This window comes from Pteropus medius, unplaced genomic scaffold (genome assembly GCF_902729225.1).
Source record: "Pteropus medius unplaced genomic scaffold, Ma_sr-lr_union100, whole genome shotgun sequence".
NCBI lineage: Eukaryota > Metazoa > Chordata > Mammalia > Chiroptera > Pteropodidae > Pteropus > Pteropus medius.
The window spans coordinates 2,183,485-2,204,752 of record NW_024349227.1 but is presented as its reverse complement, the minus strand read 5'-3'; the positions used below and the strand labels follow the sequence as shown (position 1 = coordinate 2,204,752).

The following is a 21,268-nucleotide window of genomic DNA, read 5'->3' as shown; positions in this document are numbered from 1 at the left end:
CCTCAAACATGGCCCCACCCCATGGCAAAGGGACAGGATGTATCTCAGGGCAACTGTGGCAGCAGCAGACCAACCAGAGTGCACTGAATAATGCCAATGAGACCGTCCTGCCCCAGGAAGACATCTTTGCTGGAGATCGATGCTCTGATTTTTAGGGAGTGTCTCCAAATCATTCGACTATAACGAATCTTTGGTTGTTGTCAGGTAGCACCTTTCTTAGACATCTGCAAGTCTGTCTCTCTCCTCCTGTCTGTCAGAGATGAGGAGAGTGACAGTAAGTGTCACCAATTTTGCCTGGGGTCAGAGAAGAGTCCAGACAGCCGATGTGGGAGGCTACATGGTACTGATGCTCAGAAAAATCTTGGCCCCAGCCCTGTGCTCCTCCCATAAGTATACACTTGGCACAAATGTGCCAGAGCCCTGGGACAAGGACCCAGGAAATCAGTCCCCAGATTGATCTTATACAGTGTAGAGAAGGTGGGGCCGGCAGACCAGTGTGGTGGTACTGTCTGTCAGCCGTGGTCAGGGAGCCCACAGGCAGGGACATGCTAAGTGGCCAGTGGGCTGCTGGCAACTGACAGCCACCTGCTTGGCTGGAGGAGTGTGAAAGGAAGTTGAGTAAAAAAAGGTAAACCAGCCATCCATGCAAACCACCAAGTTGCTGTAGACCTGCTCCCACACTGTGACCAGGGCAAGCTCCCTCCCTCCCTCTGGGCACGGAGGCTCTGCACCACTGTCCACAGCCCTGCCCACTGTCCCCCTGCCACCACGGTTCCTAAACCCACTGCCATCTAGACTTGTGGTCTGATAGTAGAGACTATCTTCAATTAGTGCTAATTCCGCAAACAAGAAAATCCCTGATAGGCTGCAGTCACTCTCCGCCACCCAAGGCCACATAAGGAACCACACAAACAGCACATACACCCACATTTTCCCCACCTTCCCCCACACTGCACACATACCCCATACCCCTCACCCATGCACATACCTCCAAACCCCCACAGACCTCCAACAACCCCCACACCAGCGACAAGCACCCCTACCCCTCCACACACACTCCGGCTCACTCACTGCCTCGTCAGCTCCCTGGGGACAGGAGAGGAAACCAGCCTTGATACTGAGGTCAGGATCTCAGGTCACTGGCAAAGAGTCTGAGAGAAGTAGATGGAAGGTTGAACTCGGAACAAAAAGGAAAATGGGACCCTCAGCTCCAGGGGGCAGTCCTGGGCCTCCCCAAGCAGGCCATCCCTTCCCTGCACTCACCCCAGCACGTTGGGAACAGGCCTGGGGAGCATCAGGGAGCAAAAATGCTGGGGCAGGAGACCCTAGACCAAAGATCCTGGGAGGCCCTTGCCCAAGGCCACCTGGCTTCGGCAGGCCTCAGGGGCAGTTATTCCCTAAATCAGGGCAGAGTGGAGAAGTCCCACAGACCAGGTGGGAAAAAAAAGGGGTGCCAGCTCCCAAGAAACCCCTTTCAACCCAGAAACAGCCACACACACACACACACACACACACACACACACACACACACACACACACACTAATAATCATCAAACATCTGCAGCTAATTTACACAGGGGTGTTAGAGGCCTAGGTGTGAGACCCTCCCAGCAACATTTGCATTTAAAAAGCGGAGTCTGAGGGGAGGAGTACCCAACCCGATCATCCTGGCAGGGGTAAGCGAAATTTCTAGGGCCACTGGGAGGAGAAATGATCCATTAAAAGGCAGGCAGGTGGATCGCTGGGGTAGGCCATGCCTCGCCATGGCCTCCTCTGGTCTCAGCTCCTGAACCCAGGGAATCTCCAGAACACAAGTCCCCCCAGTGCTGCTCACCAGGCAGTTTGGCCCTTTAAGTCACTGACCCCTGCAATCTCTGGCCTTGGCTATTGTTAGCCCAGGCGGTCACCAGGCCTTCCCCAGGAGCCACGCAGTTCCACTCCACTCTTCCTGGTAGCAGGCCAGAAGGATATCCTGCTCAGGGCAGCCGAGGACATTGAACCCAAGCGGAGACCAGAGATTCTATTTTACCCAGGTCAAAGGAGAAACCCCACTGGAAGCAGAGCCTGAACAGAAAACTAAGACATGAAATCCTCCACAAGATGGTCTCTCGGTGTCCTGAATCCCCAAACCACCAGACAGGGAATAACCTAGACGGGAGGACTGAGTAGGAGGCAGCAGGCAGTGGTTCTGATGATGCCAAATCACAGGGGACCCCAGCTAGAACTCCCCAAATTGAGCTGGTCATCCCTAAACTTATCCCAGCACGTTCAGTGCCCTCAGCCCAGCTCATCTGCAATAGGGTATAGAGCCCCATACCCTATTTCCCAGTCCACCTGACTCAGGGCCTCGAAAGCCATGGGTGCTGCTAGAGGCATCTTTCTCTCTTTCCTCTTCCTATCCCAATTCAAGATCCTCAGAAGACTTCCCTGGCCAACCCTTTCAAATTCTCCTTCTTTTACTGTCTGTGTGCCCTTAACACTCTGATGCTGTGTGTCACAAGACTGATTAAAATGCTGGCCTGGTGTCTGGGACACAAGAACAATACATCTGCTTTATATAGCATTAAAACAACCATTTTTGCTTCTCTGTGCATGGAGGGGTCAAGAAGACATATTTTCTAAGCAGGAAGTGACCAAGAGGATGGAGGAGTAGAGCAAGGGGTCATGTCAGTCTCGTGTTGCTCTGCGCACACCCTGATGCCTTTCTCCCATCTCCTATGCTGCACTCCCAAGGGAGACCTCTGTCTCCCTAAGACAGAGCCCAGGTCTACACATAGCAGAGGGGTGGACCAGCTACCCACCTGGTGCAGTGCAGCACACTCACATTCATCACCCCAGCCCCATCTTTATGGGGCCCTCATCCATGTGACCCTCCCTCAGGGTCTACCAGGGTGGCAACAGTCAAAGGCCATTCTCAACAGAGATTAGCTGACAAGCCGGCAGCTGGATAAGTGTAGCCAGAGTGTGGCCATCTGTGCGGGCAAACTGGAGCTAACAATCCATAGGTGCCTTGCTGAAATACCATTACACCGTAAGTAAACACCCTTATGACGTTTGTCAAATTAGCACCTGCAGGGGTATGTCCACTGTCCTGCCTGGAGTGTTTGGGTGAAAGGGAAAGAGGAGGAGGCAGGGAGAAGGGGTGCACAGGGGGAGGCTCAGTGAACATGAGTGGCACAGAAATAGAAGGAAACAGGCCTCTTGTTTTCCTCTGGGATTTTGTGCCAGGTATTGTCTTGTTTAATCCTCACAACAATCCTTAAATGTGGCTATTATTATCCTTACTTTATGAATGAGGAAACTAGAAAATAGGAAAGAGATTGAGCAAATTGCCCAAGGTCACACAACTAGAATCGAGAATTAAACTGAAATGTGTTTGCGGCCACAATTCAGTCTTTTCCCAGTTCTGCCATAGACTCAGGTACATAGCATGTTACTAAATGTTCAGGCTGATATCAGAGATTATTCTAGTACACCCCACACTCTCGTCCCACAGCCCAGACACTTCTTCATCCTCCTCAAGCCACTCAAAAAACAAGCAAATGAATAAACAACAACAATGAGGACCCAGTCCGGCAGACAAGAGAACCAATGACCACAGGGCAGAAATGACTCATCTGAGTCACACAGCTCATCAGTGGCAGCAGTGGGACTAGAAGCTGGTCTCAGACTCTCACTCCAGTGCTCTTTCCAGACTGAGCCACAACCAGTCTATTACGCCCATCCTCAAAATCTTACAGGGAAAGAGATCCCCCAGCCTTCCTGTTCCAATCTCTCTCCAATTGGTCTATTCCTTTCCAAGCTTCTGACTACTCTTATTAAGTGAGATAGTAGGCATGGAAAGGTTACTAGTCCTTTCTCCTACCTGAATGACTGAAACAGCCGTCTAACCAGTCCGTCTCCCCTGCACTCCACCAACAGGATACTCCTCCTGCAGTACAGCTCTCATCACGTTGTCCTTCTGACGAAAACGTTTCTGCCTCTCTCTTTCCTTGTCGGATACTCAAGACTCTCCACAGAGTCCGAGCCCAGTCTCCCGCATGCCTCCCAAATACTGATGGCTCTTAACCATTCTCTAGGGCCCCAAGTTTTTCCACAGATCATGCTGATGCCTTATGGAATACTCTCCGCTTGCCTTCAACGAATGCCTACTCTTACACTAGAGCCTCCTCTCATGTCCTATGACGATCACTTCATTTGCATCCAAATATCTCTAAAATTTGTAGTGCGTCCTACTGCATTTATATTGTTTTACGTTACCCCTATGAATGATCGGAATAAAAATGTATTTTATCCATGTAGCTGCTTTATAGTTACAAAGCATTTTCATGGATATCAGCCCATTAATCTTAAGAATAAAAATGACCTCATTTATCTCGCCTTCCCATGATACTCAGCATGGTGTTTTACACAAGGTATAGAGCTATTAAAGGCCACGTTTGGAAGATGCTCTGACCAATCCAGAGAATGGCTAACATCTCAGTGTGCAAGACAGAGATTCTGAGGCTGGACAAGACAGGCGAAGTTGCGATTTATTTCTCCAGGTAGGTACCCATAGCATTTGTTAGATCTTCAGAATTTAGACACCTTCAAAATATTAAGCACTCTGGTCCTAGCTTCTATACTTCTATGAAATGCTGTCCAAGATTACACCAACTCTTGCAGCAGCCATATGGTAACTGACTTATATCGAGCTTATAGGATTACCCCACTCCATTGAGAAACTAACTCAGCCATTCATTTGCATTTTTTTGGAGCACAACAAGGTTACCTCAAGGTCAGGGACCACACCGAATTTGAGTTTGTGTCCCTAGGGTTTAACACAAACCTGCAGTTGAAGGATGATAAAATAATTGTAACCACCACCGTTTACCGAGCCCTTGCCATATATCAAGCACTGTTCTAGGCAGTTCATTAATGAACTCGTTCCATTCTTACCACAGCCTTTTTCTTTTTTTCCTGGTACTATTATTTTCGCCATCTTCCATATGAGAAAACAGAAGCACAGATAAATTAAGCAGCTTTCCCAAGGTCAAACAACTAGTTCATGGAGGAGCCAGGCTCTGAACCCAAGGAATCTGGCCTCAGAGCTGAATTTATATGACCTGTCAATTGATGAATGAATAACCATAAGAATGAAAGAGCAGAGGCACTGGAGATGTTTTTTGTTGGACAAACCACCTACCATTAATTAACTCACCCTATACTATCTACAGAAATATATCATGAGAGTCTTTCTCAAACTTTCCTTGAGTTCAGCCAGAGTATATCTATAAGTAATTCCCTGATCTACCAATACAGAATCCTTGTCGGTAAAATACAAAAGCTTGATTTGATTTATTCTTAGTGAACTAAGATAAACTCTAAGAAGACAGGGATTTTGTATGTGTTCTTCACTGCTATGCACTTAAGAGAGCATCAGGTACATCGTGGACCTTTAGTGCATAACTGGTAAAAAAATGGAGGGATGAAGAAAAGATAAAACACAAACTCCTTCAACAGCTCTGGGCATATTAAACTACCTTCAGTTCGCCTCTTTCACCGCTCACTTCAGCCCCCACCCCAGTTCCTACTCATTGTTCAGATCTCAGTAAACATTTAATTTTTTCCAGGAAGTCTGACCTCCCCAAATACCCCACGTATGAGTTCTCAAGGCATCCCACACTTCCCCCAGCACAGCATCCCCATCAACAGAAAGTTCTAGAAGCCTATCTAGGCACTGAAAGCACCTAAAGTCGTCAGCGAGCACTCAAAGTCGATTTGCCGAACAAGCGAATGAGTTCTTTTTAAACAATGTTTGACAGCCTTATATCCCTTTGTAATCATATCTTCTTCCACACATGACACTAAGAGCCCTTCTGTTGTCCTCTGGCTCTTGGGGAAGCCTCGTCTCATTCGGAACTTGGGTCTCACTGACATTTTCTTCTCACAGGCCCCTTCAGTACAGCACAGACGGAACAGGGTTCTGGAGGAATCCTGGCCTACTTCCAAACTTCAGCTTTTCTCTAATTAGTTGTACAATCTTAGACATGTTTCATAATTATTACTTGGAATCTAAACTTAATGTAAACCTCAGTTCTCCCAACCGTAAAGGGGTGAAGAGACAATTTCATCATTGTCCATTTCTTCCAAGGCTGGGGAGAGGGGAAAATGAAGATAATGTTTGAAGAGCTATAAGTGGACGGACACTCAATGCCAGTGGCTATCCTCTTGCCTTTCTTCTTACTTGCATTTTTGCTCAAGTGGCTCCTTTTTCCCTTTCTTGTTGGGATCACCTACAACAGCAGAGTCAAAATTGCACTTCAGAGAATTTGCCAACCCTCTGGAACCACTCTACCTTTCAAAGTCTCTTGTTAGAGAACTGAATCTATCTTTTAATTAAAAAAAAAAAAAAAAAAAAAAAAAACCTGCCTTCTTGAAATCTAGAGTAGAAATCTGACAACCTTGGTTATAATGTTTTTTTGGGAAAATATAGTTGCCTTCTCCAAGGATCCCCTAATACCCAATTTGTAAACACTCTCTCCTTTCTTGGTCAGAATTAAATGCACTTTAATGGGGCTTTTAGTTCTCTGGAAGACATAACAGCATCTGGGTAGGAATGGGACAGACACTCTGGCACAAGGAGAGAAGAGAGTAGGGGAGGAGAAGAGAGAGAGAGAGAGAGAGAGAGAGGTGTCTCAGTAGTTGAAGGGCCCCATCATTACTCTCAACTGGGTTCAGGTTTGTTTGTGACCTGAGACAAGAAGAGCTCATATCTATTTCTTCTACCTAGCAAGGCGAACTGTAGTAGTTCCTCAAAATGGAATCTCCTTGGTTCTCTCCTATTCCCCTCACCTTTCCTTATGCCTTCTGGTTTGCTGCCAAGGGCAGCAACTAGACTTAGAAAGAAAGAGAGACAGACTTGGCTGGAGAGGATGCCACCACAGAGCTTATTCCTGGTTGGCCTGGCTTAGCCACGCACAGGCATAGGCAACCAGCTGTGTGTGGAGCAGCTCTCGTGCCTGGCACCCACCTCCTCTGTGAGGAGGATACAGGAAGAGGAGATAAAGTCCAATCTGACCTCTAAGACAGGACCCGGGGAGTGACAGGAGAAACTTAGAAGGAGGCACAAAGCACAGTAGGAAGAACTACTCAGAAGAAACCACTGCTCAGGAGGTTAGTCTCACAATGACTAGGGTTCGCTAGGGTTGAGAGAGAAAGATCCAGGAAGTAGGGATTTAAACAATATTTTCAAGGAATAGAGGCAGGAGTAACAGAGTTAAAGTGGAAGGATAACAGTTCGGATAGCAGTTCATAAAGAGGTAAGTGATCTTTAGTTTCTCTTTGAAATACTGAGGAGCCTCCCCAAGTGAGACTTCCTACAGGAAGTTCTCAGGAAGAGGAAGGAGTGAATTTGTTAAAGAGCCCTTCAGCTACAGGTTCTCTATTCTGCCTCAGGACTACGAAGAACCCCTCTCCTCTTCTCCATACCTTGAGGGTCTCTGCCTCAAAGCACAAACAATGCCTTCTATGCCCTTAATCTCTTTCACCAGCAAGGAGATTTGTAGATTCTCTACATAATATTTGGGGTGAGTCAATTCCTTCTCCAATGTTCTGAAAGAACAGAGTTTACCAACAATGAAGCCACCAATAGGGTCAAACACAGCGTTCTAAAGTGCCAAAGGATAGGTCCTTTCATTGGTCATATTGTGGTCTGTGGGGCAACACGGAGTTGCAGCATTGCTAGTAACCGTGTGACTTCTCATGGAAACAATCTCCAGGGTCCTTTCCAGTTGTAATGCCTTATGTGACCATAGAGAATGCAAGAATAGTCTCCTTTCACTTCATAAAATGGATACCGAGTAAGGCAGATATGGACATACCAGCACAAAAGATTTGCCTCGGTTATCACATGCCCAGAAAGTGGCAAAATTACTTGATTTGGTTATCCTCAGTCTTCTCTTTACACTGAAGGTAAGGATATGAATGAGAAAGCAGAGAAAGTCCAGTCCAAGAGATTCACACACATGCAGCTCAACCCTCAAACAACTGGGAATCCAGTATCAATGAATTCTGCAACTCAGCTGCCCTTTCTGCTCTCCCAAGACCCAATATCTGCCTAATAGTGCCATGAAAGTTATAAGCACAAGGTGACATTTCCTCCTTCAAATCCCTCCTCTGTCATTTACTAGCTGGCTGACATCAGTAAGTGTTAGCTATTACAGTATTGGCTAGCTCAGCACTACCTGTCTATAGATAGTAGCCAGCCTTTGGGAAGTGGGGGAGGGTGTATGTCTCTCCCCAAATCCTTACAGATGTAATTAAGCAGCCTTTCCTTCTCTCCCAGTTTCCATCCTGCCAACCCTATTTAAAGAGAAAAACCCAAGGAACAATACCTTGGTATTGCATTCCCTTAGCAAGAAAGGAAAGTTTCCAGAACATTCTCTACTCCATATCTGTTTCCTTCCACCCCTCCCCCCATCCTCACCAGCTCTCCCTTCCTTGTCACAAGGCTAAACTTACAATGAATAACCGACATTTGTGTGGTACTCTATAGTTTTCAGAGTGCTTTTTTGCATACATGATTTTATTCAGTTCATGGTAAGCAATGTATTTCATTCTTAAAACAATTCTGTGAGCCAAGGGCATTATTTTTTCCCCTATTTTACAGATATGCAAACCAAGGCTTAAATAGGTTCACAAGCTGTCCTGCTCACACACTAGAATATAAGTCAGTCACATCAAGACTCAAAGCCAGGCCTCCTGACACTAAACACACCCACTATTTTCTCTTCTACTCCACATTACCATGTCCAAGTTCACATCCTGGGAGCTTGAGACGACTGAAGTTTATGGACAGTTACAAGGCCCCAAAGGGGACAGAGATCTCTAATTTATCTTTCTGCTGGCATGAGTAGAGCTGTCCAGTAGAGCCGAAGGACCATAGACATGAGATATCTGCAAAATGCCAGGCCTGGGCGGAACCAAATCAGAGGAGGAACCAAAGGCCCACAGGGTGTGAAAGATCTGCTACGGCAGCACTAGGTCACGGCAAAGACTACAGGCAGTCCAGGCCACTGGGCAACCAACCCCAAAGGAGCACCACAGGGAAAAGCCTGAGGCGCCCCTCAACGATGTTTCCAGAGAGAGGGACATGGACAAGCTCCCTCTGGCCAGGCTGAGAGCTTAATTAGATGAGGCACATACACCCATGCACACTCAGCAGTAAATTCAGAGCCATGGAAATGAAACCTTGGGCTCACCCAAAGACCAAAGAAGCAGCAGCCACCATCTCCTCAGATGCTGGCTGCCAGGCATGGCTATAAAATGTGCCTCGACTTAATTTTTCCATGGACACAACTCCAGATGGGCCGGCCAGGCTCTGGAGGAGTTGCAATTCCAAAGCCTCAGAACCATTCTGCTCTAGGATCCATAGCTGGGGTTGAAGAGGGAGGAATATTTGGAATCTGAGTTGCCACCCCCTGGGCCATTTCTTTTCCAATATCTTTACAAGTCCCAGTGTAGCAATAGAGTAAGTTTTCCTTCAGCAACTGCTACAGAGTTGGAATTCAGTAAAATTGGTTATATCTGCAAGGCTATGCCCTAGACAGGTAGTTTAGATGGAGAAGGAGGGGCAGTGTTAACCCACTTCTGGAAGCAGGGGTAGCTGTGTGCTAAAGAATATGGTACCATGCTGGGACCAGCCAGCCCAGGGTACAAAATTCCCCAATGGAATAGAGAAAAAACATCAGGGCAGCTGGAGACAATAGATTCCATCCCAGGCAGGGCTGGGGGGGAGGGAGGAAGAGGGAAGCCACAAAGACCCCAAAAGGGGGTGGGGACGGAAGGAGAGAAGGTTGGCCTGAAGGAGCAAGAGCAACGGCAGCTTCTTCACACGCACACAGCCCTTACTTAGCCAAGGAGGGTGTGTGCACTCACTAACCTTATACATTTGTAATCTCTTCCCACCACCCAGGACCCCGCCAAGCCCCTGGGCTCCCCACCCTACCCCATCCCACCGCACTCCACCCCACCCCAGCTGGGCAGCCTCCCTTGGGCTTCCTGCTGCTGCGATGGCTCCTCAGCATCAAAGCCACCGCTGTCGGGAGCTGAAAACGAGAGACAAGTACAGACCAGGAGAACAGCGCCTCCCCGGAGGGCCGGGAACTCGGGCCTGAGGGTCCCTCTCCCTCTCCCAGGCTGTCTCCTTTTGCTGCAGTATCCTTATAAGGGAGAAGCCAAGTCTACCACCCGTCTGGCTAAAAAAAATGTATATATTTCCCAGGCTAGATGCTGACTTTTCACCCACTGCACGAGAAAGCACCACTCCTGCGCCGGGGCAGGTTTTGCTTTTTTATTTCTCCTATTAAACAAACAAACCCCAAAACATTGCTTGGTTCAGATTGCCTAGCAGCTGGAAGCCAGGAAGTGTGTTTAGAGGGAAAGAGGTGGGGAAGGGGAGACCGGGGGCTTGAGACGCCCCGAAACTGCTGGAGCGGGCTGGCCGTGGGGGTTGGCAACCTGCTTGGCGTTGCGGGCTGGAGCTGTCGCCTCCACCGCATCCGCCGCTCAGCCCGCGCGGGCACCCGCGGCTCCTGCCATTGTTGCACCTCGGTTGTTGCCATGTTGGAGCGACAGCCCCTTGACCTCCGCTCCCTCCACGCGGGGCCATCTGCAACCCCTGGCGGGCATTTCGGCCGGCCGCACGTCTTACCTGTGCTCCCTGCGGACACGACGCGGGCAGCTGGCCCTGCAGCTCCCGGCGGCTCCGGCCCCACGCAGCCCGGCCGCGCACCGCCCCGCGCCGCGCCCTCTCCGGGCTCGGCGCTCCGGAGTAGCCTGGAGGCAGCAAGGGGCGCCGGGACCCGCTCCGGGAAAGGAAAGTCCTCTCGGCCGAGAGCGTGCGCAGCCCCCAGTCAGGCAACCCTGCATGAGACAATAGCGGGAGCAGCGGGCGAGGGCGGAGAGGCCATCTCCCGGGGACCCGGCGCACTGCACAGCGACGCGAGTTTCGGCCAGACCCGCCAGCTAGCGCAGGATACAACAGCACAGGACACGCCAGCCCGGGCCCCGGCCGCAGCACCCAACCCGCGCGGTCCCAGCGGGAGGCGGGGCCGGCCCGCAGCAGTGACTGCCCTCACCCCGCCCCTCGCCTCCCCTCCCCTCCCCTCCGGTCCTCCGCCTCTCCTCCAGGCCACCCCTCCCTCGCTCCTGCCCCTTGCTCTCTCCTCCCTCCACCTCATCCTCTCTTCCACCTCTCCTCCCATCCTTCTCACCTCTCCCCCGCCTCCTCCCCCCACTCCCCCTCCTCACTCTTTTTTCCCTACTCTCCTCCCCTCCCGCCTCATCCTCTCTCCCTCTCTCTTTCCTCTCCTTTCCCCTCCTCTCCCCTCTACTACTCTTCCCCTCCATCTCTCCTCCCCTCCGACTCTCTCCCTCCCCACCCGGGCGGCAAGAGGAAAAGGGCGCCTGCGGCGAGTTTTGCTTGGAAAACCCGAGAGCCAAGATTTCCACTTCCCACTTGGGTAAAGGTTTTTGCAGATGGTCGTGACTTTTACCTTTGCTCTGGGTCGAATGCAAAGTCATTCTGCTGAAATGACAGAGTTTTGCGGCCTCGTTATCGGTTTGAGCAATTTCCCCTCATCGTTAGGATAGCGACACCCAAAAGAGCTCCTACTTGAGGTTGGAGACTGGGGTGGGGAGAGGCTGTCTCTGCGCTTGGCACACTCAGCCTCCTCGGTTTTTCTGTTTGCCCAAGTGGGTTGTCGGACCTGAGCCCCAGAAAATAGCAATCGGTCTGAGCGGAGAGGGGAGGTGGCGGGTCTTCCAACCCAAGTGTGGTAGGAAAATAAAAAAAAACACCTCTCCTTAATGCAGTGCGATATATTTAACATTTCGACTCCAAGTAATTTTCCTTTAGAGGTGGTCTCAAGAATTTTCCTAGAGGCTCCACCCAAAATAAACCAATAGTTGACCGGCTCCTCATTTGTATTTGGTTTGCATAATAACTAGGATCTCTGATCTCGAAGTACATTTTCCTCAAAACGTGAATCTTGTTCTTCTCCAGAACCCCGCTTCTTTTTTTCTTGCCAGATCAACACCTGATCCTCGGGTTCCCTCCTCTGCAATCCCTTTCTGGTTTCCGGGATCTCAAGACTCCTAGACTCTCTCAGATGCCCAGTACTCCCCATCCAGGGTTCCCGTGAAAACATCTGCCAAACTTCCCTTTCCCTGGTCTCAAGGAAATAGTTGTTAAAGTGCTACTATTAAAGTATGTTTAGCAGTTTGTTGTCGTTGTTTTTAAGACAAATGTGTTTGAAAGGCCTTTTAAATTCAAAAGTGAGTTCAGGATTCAGAAGGATTTCTTGGGATATTTTGTTCTAGTGTAAGATGGCGTCTGGGCAAACGCAAAGGACCCTTATTTGCAGGCAGCCTTGAGTGAGGCCATGGGAGGACAAGCCGGTGAAAGGGGACTGTGGCTTGTGTTTCTTCTTTCTAGCCACTGCAGTGTGACCTTGGGTAGTCCACGTCACCCTCTGAGCATTGCTAATTACTACCAGCTTTATCCACCACTCAGGGCTGTCGTTACGATCAAGTGAGAAAATGTAAGTGAACCATTTTGGTGACTGGGGACAGCCTGCTCTGCACATAAATCATAATGTACACATGATCCTATTCCTGATCCTCAAGAGCCACAGGGATAAACGTGCATTCATTCTCTCACTCATTCACAATTTATGCCGTCAGGCTAAGCTCAGAAGCCCGAAAGAACAGAGGCGCATGGGGGCCATCAGTGGTTCAATGTTGCTGGAGTGAAAAGTCTGAAGCAGAGAGCTAACAGAAAGTAGGCCTCAGTTGTTGGGTCATATCAAAGGCTTTCTAATGCATATCAGTAGGGAGAAAATTCTGAGTTAAAAGAGAAATCAGAGCATGCCAATAAGTTTAGATTTTATCCTGTAGGTGGCAGAGAATCCAGGTGTAGACAAGTGGAGCTGGGAATAATGTGATCAGGGTGTGGGAGGAACCCTTCCTAGCATGTGACACGGGAAGATTTGGAAGATGTGCTGTATGCCTTCCCTTTGCCCCTGCAGATCCATCCTGGGCCCTCTGGCTTCCTAATTAGCCAATGGGATCCATGGGAGGAGGCTGGGAGGGAGAAAACCAAGGAGGTCTGGATATTTACTCCTCAGGATCCCTTCCTTTGGGGGTCACTGTGGGCTGGCTGCCACCCTCAACTAAAGATCATAGTTCCCTCCTAGTGGTTCTCTCTCCTGCTCCCTCTTGCTCTCTTAATCCAGATTATCACTCCCTTCCTTTGACTTTTCAGGCCTGGGGGGTGGAAACCTGCTTTCCTGCTGGCCCAGTGTACTGAACACTATTCTTTGATTGGTACTGCACATTATTCCTTGTGGTTTTCCTACACCCAGCCGACACTTTGTAAGTTGTCTCTACAAACTGGAGTGTGCCATTTGCTTCCTGCCAGGTTACAAGTGTGGGAGAAAAACAAACTTTCCTCTATTCTCAAAGTTCTTCTGGCTTGTCTAACAGTCAAATAGAGATGAGACAGATTAGCAAGAGAAAATAACCAAATTTAATAATACATATGAATGGGAACCTCACATACATGACAGAGTCAGAGACCCCACATGCACTAGAGGTTCAGAGATAGAAAGGGAGCACAGGTGTATAAGACATTCTAAGCTAGGGATAAGGGAGTATGCCTTGGGGGTTTCAAAAGGTCATTGCAGGATGATAAGAGCAGACCTTTAGTAAATAGAAGTTTGTGCTGCCCTATAGATAGGTCAAAAGATGTTATCTCTGATAGTCTCTTATGGGCAAGGCCTCTAATTCAAATTTGTCTCGGTAGGTAAGGGGGGGTTGGGGAACAGAAGTTTCTCTTGAGCCTGCAGCTAAAATTGCCTTTAACTCAAAACGATCTGCATATCACAGACGCATATCTTGGGGTGACTGGTTCTGGACCGCCATGTGAATACAGGCTGGGTGCTCAACAAGGAGGCCAGGGTTACATTCGGAGTGCAAGATCAGTGGGAATGAAAAGCAAAGGGCAGAGACAAGAGATCCTTAAGAATTCAAATCAGTAATAGTTGATAATGTATTTAAAGTAGGGATTTAGGGAAGGGAAGGAATCTAGAATTACTACCCACTTGACATCTTAGGAATTGGTGGCAGGTGATACCACCACCAAGGGAGCAATCATGAGTTTAATTTTAGACACGTTAGGTTTGCGGCGTCTAGATTAGGATGTCTAGTAGACAGTGGATTTATGGAACTAAAGTCAAAGTAGAGGCGTGGACAAGTGATATCAACTTCAGACTCTTCAGATTATAAGTAGAAAACAAAGTTATGGGCATGCATGAGGTGCCCTAGGTGGGCATACGGGGAAGGAAGAGGCCTACGAATTGAGAAAAAAACAACCAAGGTGATAGAAAAACTGAGACCACAGAGATTAGAAAGGAGGGTGAGAGAAAGTGCCAGGAAAGAATGGTGGGAGCACAAATGCAGCAGGACATTCAAGAGGACGGGGCTGAAAAATGCCCTTCGGAGCAGAGTGAAAAAAATCATAGTTAAACCAGTCTCCAACGGGTTAAGGAGTAAAAGAGACACATGAATACAGGCCACTCTTTCTAGAAGCTTGACAGTTAACGGGAAAGAGAAATATAAGGCAGCAGATAGGGGGAATGCAGAATCAAGGGGAAGATTTTTGGTTTGTCTTTTTCAAATGGGGAAGACTTAAACATGCTCCATGTTGCGGGGGAAGACAAAAGAGATGGAGAGATGATTAATGAAAAATGCCACAGAGGAGATGGGATCCAGGCACAGGAGGGTGAAGTTGCCTGGGTTATCTTTGAGAAGGGGGCGCAAGCAGATACATTTGTGGTAAACCTACAGGTTAAAAGATGAGAGAACTGATTGCTACCTGACAGTTTCTAAGTCTCTCTTGAGAGAAAAGGGGTCAAGATGCAGTAGTTAAGGAAAGTGGTTCCAGTTAAAATAGCTGCTGAAAGGAGTAAGAGTGGTAGCTTCTTAGAGAAATGGAATCGTCAGCAGAATCGAGAATATGGCTGGCATCGGGTATTCTAATATGTAGTGGCTACAATATAAATATTTATTTTTTTACAATATGAATATTTTAAACATTTTCTTCTGCAGTGCTGGGAACCCCCAGGGTAGAATGTTAAATCAGTTGGGGGGAGAGGATTGCAAAAAAGGTACAGTTGAAGGATAAAGGGGAACGAGAGTTCTTGATGAAAGAACATGTACCCCAGGAGGGACTGAACCACCTCTAGTCTTACTCCCCTCCATCCTTTTCTCCAACAGCCCAGCCAGAGTGATCTTTCCAAAGCGAGCATCTGCTTCCCTTCCTGAAAATCAGCTAGCATATAAACTCCATAAAGGCAGGGAATTTTTACTTTCATTTTTAAACTTCTGTATTCCCAGAGCCTAGAACAGTACCTGGCACATAGCAAGCGCTCAATAAAATTTGTCAAATGAATGGCTCCCTATAGCTCTTAGAAAAGTTCAGACTCCTTAAGAAAGTCTACAAGGCCTCTCACAATCTGGTCTTTGCTTTTATGAAGCCTCAGAGGACACGAACTTTGTCTTGTTCCTCCTTGTAGCCTCAGAACAATGCCTGCCATATAGTAGGCATGTAATAAATGTGGGTTGAATGAAGAACTCCCTCCCACATTCCAATGCAAATGCCATGCTTTGGTTTTACTGAACTCCCTGCAGTTCCTAGAGTACACACTATTCTCATCGAGAGGCCTTTCTACAAGCTTTTCCTACTGCCTGTAAAGGGCCTCCTACCCCAATCCTCACCACTATCGCTATGGCCCTCTGTGTCTGTCTTTCTACATGACAGGTAGAATAATGGCCTCCAAAAGGAGGAAACATCTGTCTCCCAATCTCTGGAACTTGTGAATATGTTATTTTACATGGCAAAAGGATTGTGCAGACGTGATTAAGTTAAGGACCTTGAGATGGGGAGATTATCCTGGATTACCCAAATGAGCCCAATCCAATCACACAGATCCTTAAAAGCAAAATCCTGTTCCCAATCGAGGTTGGAGGGAGACCTGACGATGGAAGAGTGGTAAGAGGGATACCACATTGCTGGCTTTAAAGTTGGAAGATGAAGGTCTTGAGCCAAGGAATATGAGCTGCTACTAGAAACTGGAAAAGGCAAGGAAACAGATCCTGGAGCCTTCAGAAAGGAACACAGTCTGTTGACATCTTGATTTTAGCCCAATGGGACCCAACTCGGCCTTCTGATCTACAGAACTGTAAGATAATAAACTTGTATTGTTTTAACCCACTAAGTTTTGTAGCAATTTGTTACAGCAGTAATAGCAAACTAATACACCCTACAACAAGTCTTCCAGGAAGCTTCCCCAGAGTGCCTTCTGGGGTTGTCTAGAGACACCTGATAGCTGCCTGGATTGTTAACACTAATCACAGCGTCCTAATTGTTTGCTTGTGGTTTTTTTGTGTTGTTTTTGTTTTTGTTTTTAATTGAGAGGGGATGGAGGAGAAGGGTAACTAGACTATAAATTCCTTAAAGACAAGGAAATCTCTGTTGGGATTACCTCTGAATCTCTAGGCCTAATGCATTGTCTGTCTGATCCAAAGTGGTGCTCAATAAAGTCTTGGCGAATGAGTGAATGAATGAAGACCTGGATTCAGTTTAAGGGAAGAGAGAGAGTGAACAAGCTAGGCAAGGAGAGCTTGAGAATTTAAGACTTTACTGGTAAAACAAGAACTAGGTTATTAGTCTGAAAGCAAGTGGTTGAAATGAATGGGAGGAGAAGATGACCGAAGCTATCCATCTGTGCTATGTTCTCTCAGGGCTCTGCTCTGGGCTAGAGATTGTAAAGCAAACTCTAGATAAAAATTGAAAAAGACAACATTTGTACCATTTTGATTTTTAAATCTTTCAGTAGACTCTCTCCAGAAAGATTCAAGTATCTCTGAAAGATAATGGATATTAGAGGGTGCTCTGTAAACATGTGGTGGTTAGATTGGTTTTCTCAGTCCCATCGACTTTCACTGGCTTTGAAATCAGTCCTGCTTCTTCCCTACACCTTTTCAGTCACCCAGCACATCTGAGGGCTGCCTGTTTCAGGGAATGTTTATGCCAGTGTCGGAGCTCTTCATACTGTTCAAGATTCTTGGTCTATATTCTCAACGTGGGTGGTGGTGGGAGAGAGGTTGGAGGGCTCACCAGAAACCCAGACCACTCTCGGTTTGAAGTTATTAGGCCAAAAACACTAAAAAAGACTTCTGTGGACCACACCTCTTCCCAGTGCCTTGCAACGGCCTCAACTCCAAAGACTATACAGTGATGATGGACGACTAGGTCTCTGAGTAGACTGCTTCACTTAATGTTGGTTTGGGGAGCCCTGGGAAAGCCTCTTGAAATTAAACCCTTCCCACTGGCCTAAAATTCCACTGTTGGAATTGTGCTTTCTGGCTCTTCAATACAATTATTCAACTCACAACTATCCCTGTGCTGGATACCCAGCCATGCACCACTGTGGGACTCTCATGATGAGGACACAGACGTCGCCATCCAAGTAGGTGCTCCCAAGTTCCCGTGAAAACACAGTTACAGCTCCAAGGTGCAACCTCTTAAGCCAAGGCTTGCTGTCTGGAGGAATAGTACTGTGTCACAAAAGTGGCCACTGAGATACCGAGAAGGTGTGAGAATTGCAAGGATAAACCTTTCTTGCTCCACAACTTTCCCCAGCGTTGATACAGAATTGACAGTGATTTTTTCAAAGACAGATGAGTCAGATGAGTAGGAGGGTAAAAAAAAATCTCTTCAAAAATTGGTGGGAGAAATTAAACTTAAGAAATAGGAGTCTACGGCTATGCCACCATGAATATGCCCGATCTCATCTGATCTCAGAAGCTAAGCAGGGAGGGGCCTGGTTAGTACTTGGACGGGAGACCACCTCAGAATACTAGGTACTGTAGGCATAAAAAAAAAAAAAAAAAAAAAAAAAAAAAAAAAAAAAAAAAAAAAAAGAAAGAAAGAAAAAGAAAAGAAAAAAAAGAAAGAAATACGAGGGATGGTTTTCAAATATAGAATCTGTCGGTTTAGACTTCCCTCTAGTGGGAGAATTAAGTTCAACAGTCTATGCGAAGTGAGAAGCACTCCAGAAAGATTCCATACTAAATAAGGAACAAGATAGCACTCTTGGTGATGTTTGTAATGCAAGACAGAAAAAGCTGATTCAGTTGATGCGACCTCAGGTGAGATTTTGCAGTGTTAACAAACCCAATTTTCAATTTAACTTTCAAACTTTCCCATTGCCTATATGATAAAATTATTCTCCTTAGCCTAGAATAAACCTCCTTAGTCTCCAATCTGGCACATACTCTACCGCCCTCCAGTCCAGCCAGATTAATTTAGTACCCACCCTGGCAAACACAGCTTGCTCTCCCCACTTTTTTTCCAAACTTACTGTTTCCTTCCCACTGTGCCTAGCTTGCTGCTGTGGAAATAGTAGGTACTCAATAAGCAACTTGCTTATTGGGTTAATCCCATTCAGTTTATTTGACTTTAAAAAGCAGGTTTATTATCTTTAAAGAAAGGGAATATGATGTAACGAAGTCATTGGACAGGAAAAAATACCCCAAAAGCCCCTTTATTCTTGCCCCTTTAACTGCCTGCCTTAAAAAAAAAGTTAGGCATAATAACATTTCCACATTTTGTTTATAAAAAGAGAGCAAGAAGTTTTTCCTTATCTAACACAGTGGGTGTTCAAGAAATGTCTGAATTATTGAATGTCCCTCCGGTTCATTGCAATTTCTTTTGTATGCCTGTGACTGTTGTTTAAACTTACCTCTGACCATGTGTTCTCCTTGCTGAAAACTTAAGGGCCCCGCCCTCATTTTACAACCCCTGCCTTTCTGTCCATTCTCATCTCCTGCCATTCTTGTACTTGAATTATTACTGCACTTATTACTTTGTTAAAATTGTTTGCTGAAATGTCTGCCTTCTGTGAGCAGGATCCGTGTTATGTATCTCTGACCCTAGAGCTAGCACAGAGCTTAAGCCGTAATAGATGATCAATAAATGTTTGTTCAGTTAAACCATTCCTTCTCATTGCATTTTGAGTTTGCCACTTCTAATCTTAGCTACAATGGGAAAAGTAACAGATTGCTAAGACTTTACATTTAGAAAGTATCTTACAGGTTATCTAATCAATTTCCCTCATTTTATAAGTGTGGAAACCCAGTCCTGTTCAAGATCACACAATTTTGGGGTCTTTGTTCTGAAAGAATCAGACAATTGTAGGAAAGAAATTTCTCCAAATGAGGCTGAGCTATTTTGTTGTTCATTGTATTCAGAAGCCTTAAGTTCCCAGAAACAAAAATGAATTCCCTTATCAGTCTTTGAAATTTCATAATCCTCTGTTCCACACCCTATGCGTCAGAGTTGATGAAACTGATTTTAGGAAAACTAGGCTGATCTAGAGATTTTTATTCTTACTATTGTGTGTTGCTCCCAGCGGTGCACACTATTTACTGTTTTGGAAGGATTCATCTTGTTAGTCTGACTTAAAAAATGCAGCTTGTCTGCAAGACAGGGAAAGGCAAAATTTTAATCAAAATCTAAATTAAAGGTCTAATCTCTCCTTTTAATGTAAATTCAGAACTACATTTCCAGTCACTTCTATTTTCCTATATTAGCTCATAAGTCAAATGTGTCTTTCCTTCTGTTGTGCTAAGGAATGCTTATCTAACAGCTATATCATCTAGTGAATGGAAATGTATTTTTCATTAAAGGAAAAGATACTGTAAATCGTTTCAGTAGAATAACTGAAATTAAGAGATCCTATCAGGAAAATGATAGATGGAAGACAGAAGAATTACAATAAAGAGGTTGCAACTCTATTTCTAAATATTCACTATTCATCTTAGTTGCCCGTTTTTCTGTAATTTACTATCATTTAGTTTTAGAGAGTTTAGTAGATATTGACAATTTATCAAACATGAAATGTCAAAGAACTTGAAGAACACATTTATTAAATAAGTGGAGAGAAAATAGAAAAGCAAATGTTTATTTTTCTCTATTTTGCTGAAAAAATACTCTAAATCGAATGGAAATCTAGCTTTAATTTTTTGACGCCATTTATTCGAATTATATTAAGTAAACAGAAAGTTAAACTGTTCTCAGAGCGCCCGGATAGCTCAGTCGGTAGAGCATCAGACTTTTAATCTGAGGGTCCAGGGTTCAAGTCCCTGTTCGGGCGTTTGCAATTTTTCGTGCCCTTAAGGTTACCAAATACACGATAATCCCAACGTTCGAATTTATTTATATTTTAAATTGAATTCATTTGATTTTTTATTGATTTCAGAACATGCTAGGTAAAAATGTTCTCGGCAGAAAAAAGTGACTGTAAAAATTAGTTTCTGGGAAAGCATGTTTTGCACGGTGCTTTTCCAGCGAGAAATAATTTTTTTTCTCAGATTGCTAATAATTGAGGGGAACAAAAAAAGGTAAAGACCAAAATTAAAGCAAAGCGCCCGAACAGGGACTTGAACCCTGGACCCTCAGATTAAAAGTCTGATGCTCTACCGACTGAGCTATCCGGGCCCTCGCCGCAAGGTGGCCGTACCACAACACCTTACATAAGAACAAAGACCCCTGTATAATCAATTGCTTTCGCCTGCATTTCGTGACACTATTTTTAACCCAAGAAAGTTCCAGATTCGTGTGCCAAAGCAAAACACAAGACCTAAATCATGCCACTTTTGAAGCTCCATAGTGACATCAGATCTATTATACTATTGAAAATAGAGTGGATATCAGTTCTAAAACCTACTCGACAACAGAAAAAGAAAAGTCTAAGAGAATACAAATATGCTGTTCTGAAGCTATTGGATTGAACTGTGTAGTATAAAGTGGGAGAAAGGACTCTGAAGAAGTATGGCGAGATTGTCTTGTAATTTTAAGCGACAGCAAACCCCAGAGGTCACCAGTAGTGACCATGGGGGCGGAAGCCCTATTAAGCCGCGGAGTCGGGAAAGTCGAAGATGCTAGCAAAGAGATTTTATTGATCTTGGTATTGGAGGCTCTTCTCTACAGCCACCAGTAACCTGAACACTGCCCTCTGCTACTGGCGTTGAGAATTACCCACCGTGGGGTTTAGAGTGGGACATGAAAGCGTTTTTGTTAGCTGATGTTGCTTTCCCTTAATTCCCTTTGCTGAATTCCAATTGCTTTAGGAGTGATTGCTCTGGTCCAGCAATTCCACTC

General features: G+C 46.1%; 1 protein-coding gene, 2 non-coding genes and 1 pseudogene across 4 annotated transcripts in view; 2 read left to right on the top strand and 2 right to left on the bottom strand.

The window, feature by feature from the left end:
- Nucleotides 1–11,063, bottom strand: part of PIK3C2B (phosphatidylinositol-4-phosphate 3-kinase catalytic subunit type 2 beta) — a 61,758-nt gene extending 50,695 nt beyond the window's left edge. The window contains exon 1 of one of the 2 annotated variants that reach the window (XM_039881812.1): nucleotides 10,694–11,063. The gene's annotated coding sequence lies outside the window, so the exon portion shown is untranslated. The remainder of the gene's footprint in view (nucleotides 1–10,693) is intronic. The other variant, XM_039881808.1, reaches the window with a different exon arrangement.
- Nucleotides 11,064–17,860: 6,797 nt separating this feature from the next.
- Nucleotides 17,861–17,979, top strand: LOC120618018 (uncharacterized; annotated as a pseudogene).
- A 2,209-nt stretch (nucleotides 17,980–20,188) lies between these two features.
- TRNAK-UUU (transfer RNA lysine (anticodon UUU)) lies at nucleotides 20,189–20,261 on the top strand. The gene has a single exon. It is a non-coding gene; the product is annotated as a tRNA-Lys (tRNA).
- A 271-nt stretch (nucleotides 20,262–20,532) lies between these two features.
- TRNAK-UUU (transfer RNA lysine (anticodon UUU)) lies at nucleotides 20,533–20,605 on the bottom strand. The gene has a single exon. It is a non-coding gene; the product is annotated as a tRNA-Lys (tRNA).
- Nucleotides 20,606–21,268: the final 663 nt, after the last annotated feature.